At 40.2% G+C, this 7,329-nt stretch overlaps 1 protein-coding gene and 1 long non-coding RNA gene across 4 annotated transcripts in view; both read left to right on the forward strand.

The window, feature by feature from the left end:
• Positions 1–7,329, forward strand: part of crebbpb (CREB binding protein b) — a 56,141-nt gene that overhangs the window by 19,291 nt on the left and 29,521 nt on the right. The gene's annotated exons all lie outside the window — the stretch shown is intronic.
• LOC118599058 lies at positions 5,327–7,323 on the forward strand. The gene is made up of 3 exons (XR_004948336.1): positions 5,327–5,388; positions 5,625–5,677; positions 6,531–7,323. It is a non-coding gene; the product is annotated as an uncharacterized LOC118599058 (long non-coding RNA).

The following is a 7,329-nucleotide window of genomic DNA, read 5'->3' on the forward strand; positions in this document are numbered from 1 at the left end:
ATTTGTAGTGAGAGCAGAGAACAGGTGGAGGTGTCCAAATCTTCATAAAATGATCCTTTGTGGAGTGGAGCAAACAGGTCAAATATTCCAGAGGGAAAAGTTCAATGATAAGTCTATGCCAGTTTGCTTTAGAAGGAGGTTTCTCACTTATCCATGACAGGAAGATGTTCTTACGTGCAGCGTCTGTCAGGATATCATACAGTCTGCTAGAGGTGGAGTTGCGTTTAATGTCATTGTAACCGAGAAGCAGAGAGATTGGATTCAAGGTCAGCTCTGTCCTGAAGATCTTCTCCATGTCCTCCAGAATATTTTTCCAGTATGAACAAATTTTCAGACAGGACCAAACACAATGGGAATATGTCCCAATTGCAGATTTACATTTTAAACACATGGGAGATTTCTGAGAATTCATCTTATGCCTTCTATTAGGAGAGATTTGTAGCCTATGAATAAGTTTATACTGTAAAAGTCTAGCATTAATGCAAACCGATATTCATTTTGTCTGGTTCCATATAACCTCCCATTCATCCTCTTCAAAAGTCACACCCAAGTCTATTTGCCATTTCTTTGCTACGTCTAAAACAATTGATGAATCTGTATGATTGAGAACATTGTAAAAGCACGTAATTTTTTTTTTTGAAGGGGGTTTAAGTAATAGCTCTTCTAATGGTGAGGGTTTGGTAACAGAAGTCAAGGTGGTTTTCTTGTGTATAAAGTCTCTGACTTGCAGGTATCTAAAGAAGTGACTACGGGGGAGGCCATATGGAACCTGCATCTGTTCAAATGAAAGCAGTCTTTTGCAAACAAGTTTCTCATATGCCTTATACCCTTATGTGACCAAATACTGTAACCTGCATCTATCATCCCAGGCTCGAATTCAGGATTTCCATGTATAGGAGAAAGCAAAGAAGTTACAAGTGACTTCCCCTCTACCTGCCTTGCCAAAAACCATGCTTTGACTGTGTTAATGATGACCGGGTTGTTACCACACAGATTTCTGACAAACGTGAGATTTTTACAGGACAGGAGGCCAAGAAGAGAGCAGCGAGTCTGTGATTTTTCAAGGCCTAACCAGACTGAATTGGGGTCCTCTTCCACCCATTCCGCAACAAATCTTAAAATAGATGCCAACTGATAAAGTTTAAAATTAGGCACGTCAAGACCACCTTTGGATGTAGGAAGCTGTAATTTTGAAAATTTGAGTTTTGGTTTCCTTTTATGCCATATAAATTCACTCAGCCACCCATTAAGCAGCTTAAAAAACTTTGTTAGATATCAGCAGAGGGATCATTTGTAGGGGATACAATACCGAGATATACAAATCCTGAGAGTGACCAGCGGAAAGGAAATGATGTTAACATGCTTATTCTACTCGTGAGGCTACCCATTGGCATGGCAAGTGATTTGGAAAAGTTAATTTTGTAAACCAATTGCAATCTTACACGTCATCAAGTCGCAAGCTCCCGAGCTGATCTTGCAGGCCGAGCACATGTGGTACCTACACCGGTAGATTGGCCGGTGTAGAATTCACAACGAGGGGCTTTCTTTCGGAAACCTTTCTGATGGGCAGGGGACAGTCTTTGATCTCCAGGTTCGCTACCAGGGACGCAGATATGTTTTGATCTGGCTGGAAGGACCAGAGAACATCAGGAAAAATTCACCTCGACACTAGAGAGAAAAACTCAGTAAATGACCACACCAACAAGCACAGTTACTTATGCATAAGGGAGAAACAAGCATGACGGGGAAAATACCATCATCCTTTTTCTCGGAGGACTGCTTCTTCCCATTCTCAATTTATTTCAAAACACAAGTGGAAGATTACAACATTCAAAGAGAGAAACAAACTGGAAAAGTTCATTAGAGATGTCATGTGGAAATTTGCCATTTGGAAATGTTTTCAGTTTAAACAGCACCCTTCCTTTTTGCCAGAGACTGTCATGAGCACCCCCTCCTCCTCAAGGCCACCTGTTTTACGCAGGTGCATCTCATTGTTTAGTTAAGCTCTTGTGTATTTAAGATGTTTGCTTCTTCAGTTATGTGTCTCAGCATCCTGGTTCTCTGGTTTTGTGTAAACTTCCTGTTTGGATTAAATACCCTGAACTAGACTCCTCGATCCCCGTGGTTCTTCCTGCTCTTGGCATACCTCGTCTGTCTCCCGTCACAGGGACAGTGTATCCTAAACCCCCTCATCCTAGTTTGGAAAAGGAAACGGGTGATAAAACACTGAACAACTGCTTCAAAGAGGCAAAAAGGTTATCTGTATACTACAACTTTTTTCATTCATTCATCTTCTTGTCCGCTTCTTCCCTTTCGGGGTCGCGGGGGTGCCGGAGCCTATCCCGGCTACTGAAGGGCGAAGGCGGGGTTCACCCTGGACAGGTCGCCAGTCTGTCACAGGGCCTCAATCACACACCCATCCACTCACACATTCATACCTAGGGGCAATCTAGAGTCACCAATTAACCTATGAAGCATGTTTTTGGACAGTGGGAGGAAATTGGAGTCCCCGGTGAAAACCCACGCATGCACGGGGAGAACATGCAAACTCCACACAGAAAGGTCCCAGCCGGGATTTGAACCGGGGCCTTCTCGCTGTGAGGCAAGAGCACTAACCACCGCGCCACCGTGCACCCCAACTACAACTTGGATTAACAATTTAAAACACAGTTAAACGATGATACGAATTTAAAAAAAAATATTTTACAATAAGCTAACAAGATAGTTTGAGTAATCTACTTCTGTTTCTAGACCTTCAAATTGCAATACATTAATGGAGCACTGAAAATTCAAAGACGGTGGGTATTGGACACGGAAATGCAAATGTCAGAGGGTATTAGTCTGTCCGGGTCTATGACTCACACTAAAACTGATAGGCTGCAAGGCGAGATACCACCTTGTAATCCTGGCATTACTGTCTTTCATACTGTTAATCCACTGCAGCGCTCTGTGGTCTGACTCTAGGTTGAACTCACGTCCCAAGAGGTAATATTTCAAACTGTCCAAGGCCCACTTGATGGCTAGAGCTTCCTTCTCAACGACAGGGCGAATGTTATCTCATCCCAACTGAAATCCAAGGTACTGGGTTTCCTTCTTCGCCCACTCACACTTATGTGGATTGTTAGCCCTGCCTCCTCAATACTCTTGAGAACCTTTTCAAGGTGACACATGTGATCTTCCTATGAATTACTAAAAATCACAACATCGTCTAAGTAGGCAGAACAGTAATCTTCTGAACCTCTCAGCAGGATGTCCATCAATCTCTGGAAAGTGGCGGGCGCTCCATGAAGTCCAAATGGCATCACAGTGAATTGATACAAACCCGCTGGTGTTCGAAAAGCAGTGTATTGCCTGGATGACGCTTCCAGCGGGATCTGCCAGTAGCCTTTGCATAGGTCTAATGTAGTTAGATAGTGTGCTTTGCCAATATGTTCCACTAGGTCATCAACACGAGGCATAGGGTATGCATCAAAGCGAGAGACGGCATTTACCTTTCTGAAGTCAATACAGAGGCGCTGGGACCCATCCTTCTTTGGGACCATCACTACAGGACTAGACCATTCACTTTCTGATGGTTCAATGACTCCCAGGTCAATCATTTTCTTGATATCCTCATTGAGGGAGTGGGTCAGCCTTTCGGGGATCCTATACGGACGCTGTCGGATTGGACCAGGATCTTTCAAATGGATGGTGTGATGGACCAGTGATGTTTTTCCTGGTCCATCCTTGAATAGGCCAGGAACCTTCCCCAGCAGGTCCAACAACTCTCGCTTTTGCTGTAGTGAAAGATGATCCAAACCAGGCTGCATAGAAGAGGAAAACTCGGGAATACAGGCAACAGGTTCATCACCATCTCCAGTTACTTTACACACCAGCAATGTCTGTTGAAATGAATTACTAAAAATCACAACATCGTCTAACTAGGCAGAACAGTAATCTTCTGAACCTCTCAGCAGGGTGTCCATCAATCTCTGGAAAGTGGCGGGCACTCCATGAAGTCCGCCACTGTATATGTATGATGTGTATGATGATGAATATAATTATTGTAGAGAAATGGTACAGGTTTGAATCAAGTTCAACAAGTTAAAATACTGCTACTTTGGGGGTTGTTTAAATGATAATGGTTATAGTAATTAAATATGGGATTGTTTACTTTATTGCATTTGCATCAGAAAAAGGGGGATGTTGTGATTATAAACTGGGAATTATCTGCACCACTAGGTGGCGCAAGCAGTTGGTTTGGGAGTTGTTGTAACTGCATGACAGACAGAAGTAAAACTGCAGAGGAAGTCAGTGATTAAAAATGAAGAATCAGCAACTGCACATGGTCTGATTATTTAGAACACGAACACAACAGTACCTACGTTTGTCCACAGAGAAAAACGTAGCAGTTTCACAAAAAACGGGTCTAAATTGTGGAATTGCTACGTCTCGTTCTCTCATTCATTTTCCACGGGGGCTGCTCCAGATCACGTGACTGATCTTTTGAGTTTCTGCCTGTCGCTAGCAAAAACACGGTGGGATATTCACTGTTTTTCGGTGGAAAATCACTCACAATAAAATATTTTGTGGACTAATCTTTATTTTAACAATATTTCTAGAGAGAAATGTACCCGTTACTATCGGGATATACATTTATTTTGGACATACAGTTCGTAGTTAGTGTTTGCTTGACTTTTCCCCAAAAGGGGCTCCAAAATCGTGAAATACTAACGTTTCGGGTGCACGGAAAAATCCCGGAACCGGACGATCAGCAGGATTTGGTGACCCCACCCGCGTCAGTGCCGGGTCAAGGTTTGGGTTAGCGTAGGTTCGGACAAACCGCCCGGACCCTTTTTTTAATTGGACCCGAATGACTTCTGTAAAGCTAGAACGTGTTGACACAGTCTTGACTACTTCCGGTCGAGGACGGAAAAAAGTTTAAAAGTTTCCTGCAACGACGATTCTCAACCATAAAAATAATGTTCCTTTATTTTCTCCCTCATCAACAAACACGAATGTAGGTATTTTAAGTGACAATAACAAGTGATGCTTTCAGACTAAATGAAGAAATACAAAAAATTATTTTTTTTACTTTTCTTTTTTATATTATTATTAATCTATCATTATTAGTAAATTATTATTATTATTAATATTAGGAAAATGACTGTGGAGAAGAGACGCTTGGAGACCGAGGTGTGGTCCCGGACGCTTGGGCTTTTCTCCTAAAGAAAACTTCCCTGTTCCGTGTGTTGCCACGCCCTCCCACACAGGTGTCTCTCATTTGTCAGTGAAGCATCACCACAATCTACCTACTGACACAAACGGTGGCTCACCTGAGAGTATTCAGACGACAAAGGAAAAGTTTGTCAGCATTACACTTCATCTTTCATTTGTGCGCCCTTCAAGGTGAGTAAAACTGATTTGTGCTGCATAACCGAAGTAGGAGTTGATTTCATGATTTAGAAAAAAAAGGTTTATGTTAGGCTATTACATTAACATTTTCTAACTTCTATGAAAAAACTCAAAATTTGTATCTAATTTTTTGACAAGTTTTTTCTTCTCTTTTGATATTGTGTTAAGAAAATTCTGTGAGAACATTTGGAAATGTGTGGGAAGAAACTAAATGGTTTCGTTCACTATAGGTGGATTTCACTGGATCAAGTTAAAGTTATGGCTGACGCAGTTCTGCAGTCTGGTGAGTGATGTTTACACAATCACAGAGATTCATGAAAAGGGTTATATAAATGATTAGTTATTACTTTGTAATGAATTATAAATGTCTGGTAAACTGGTAGTAGATTTATTCACCTCATACAATCAGGATTAGTGTTTACTTCAATGTCATTTTATTCTAAACTCAATTGACATATTATGATTTTAACACTTGTTATAAATGTACATGTGAATACTTTAATGTCTTCAGAGGAACTCTTTGGAAGACATTCTAAAGAAATGTTTAGCAATTCTAAAAGATTGATAATTTTCATAGCCTCCATTTTTTTCTCAAAATCCTTATAAATAATTGTGTTAAAATTAACTTTAAATTAATGGAGATAGATGAATTCTGAAATAGAATAAATAAATAAAATTAAAAAGTTGATTATAAAGAAGTGTAGAAACTGAAAAAGTGATTTTAAAAATAAGTGAACAATGACTTTTTAATCCACCTCTTGTTTGATGCGATTTAATTTAATTTTCTCTGTAAACTTGAAGAACAGTTTGGGTTTTTTGAGCCAATTAAATTATATTTTTGTTTTGATTCCAACAACTAAACAACTTTTTTTTTTAATCTTTATTTTACCAGGAAATCTCATTGAGTCTAGATCTCTTTTATCAAGGGGGACCGAGGCCAAAAGGCATCAAACCTTGAACGTCTGTTTTATCTATGGCTTTCTGAGATCACATCTGTTATTTGCTACGCTCTAAAATACTGTTTGATTGTCTTTACAAGAAAAAATTGTATACGAAGTAACTTGGCATTTAAATGAAATAGTTCTTACTCTATTATTCGATTTAGTCTTTTTTTTCCTTCCATGTTTTTCTTGTAGGGAAAGGTGGTTCCTGTCCACAGTTAAGGATTGTTTTAATCGGGGGAAGAAGAAGAAACAAAGAAAGTAAAAGTTCTACTGGAAACTTGATACTCGGTGAAAATGTTTTTGACACCAGCAGTAGAACTGCTCAAAGTACAGCGAGACAGAGAGAGGTTCACGGCAGACTAGTGACTGTGGTTGATACTCCAGGATGGTGGTGGAAACTTCCAAGAAAAAACACTCCAGAACTGGACCAGATAGAAATCCAGAACAGTGTCCATCTTTGTCCTTCAGGCCCTCACGCCTTTCTTCTGGTCATTCCTGTTGAGATGATTTTTCCTCTGATTGTCAAATCATCTCTGAAAGAACACTTGGAACTTTTTAATGCAGATGTGCTCAAACACACAATTGTGGTGTTCATTTCATTTTCCTCATACAAAGAGGAAAACATTCAACGTTTGATCAAAGTAAACCCAACAGTTCAGCAGATTCTTCAACTATGTGGAAACAGAAAACATTTTCTTCATATCAGTGACAGCGCTGACAGAACCCAAGTCTTGGAGCTGTTCGGGAAAATTGAAGAACTGGTTACAAACAACCTCAACAATCCTTACTCAGTGGATGAAACTCAAGGAATCATTTTGACACAAAAACTTCAAGGTTTTGTAGAAAATGCATCAAGAAGACGCAACGAAGTGCAGAAAAAAAGACAGAAACTCAGAGCTCTGATTGAAGGTATGTTACAAACTTCTTCATTTTAAAAAAGCTACAGACCCTTTTCACGGAGACGTCGGGTAAAATGGCAACATGGCCAGCA

The sequence above is a fragment of the Oryzias melastigma genome, linkage group LG8 (assembly GCF_002922805.2).
Source record: "Oryzias melastigma strain HK-1 linkage group LG8, ASM292280v2, whole genome shotgun sequence".
NCBI classification, from domain to species: domain Eukaryota; kingdom Metazoa; phylum Chordata; class Actinopteri; order Beloniformes; family Adrianichthyidae; genus Oryzias; species Oryzias melastigma.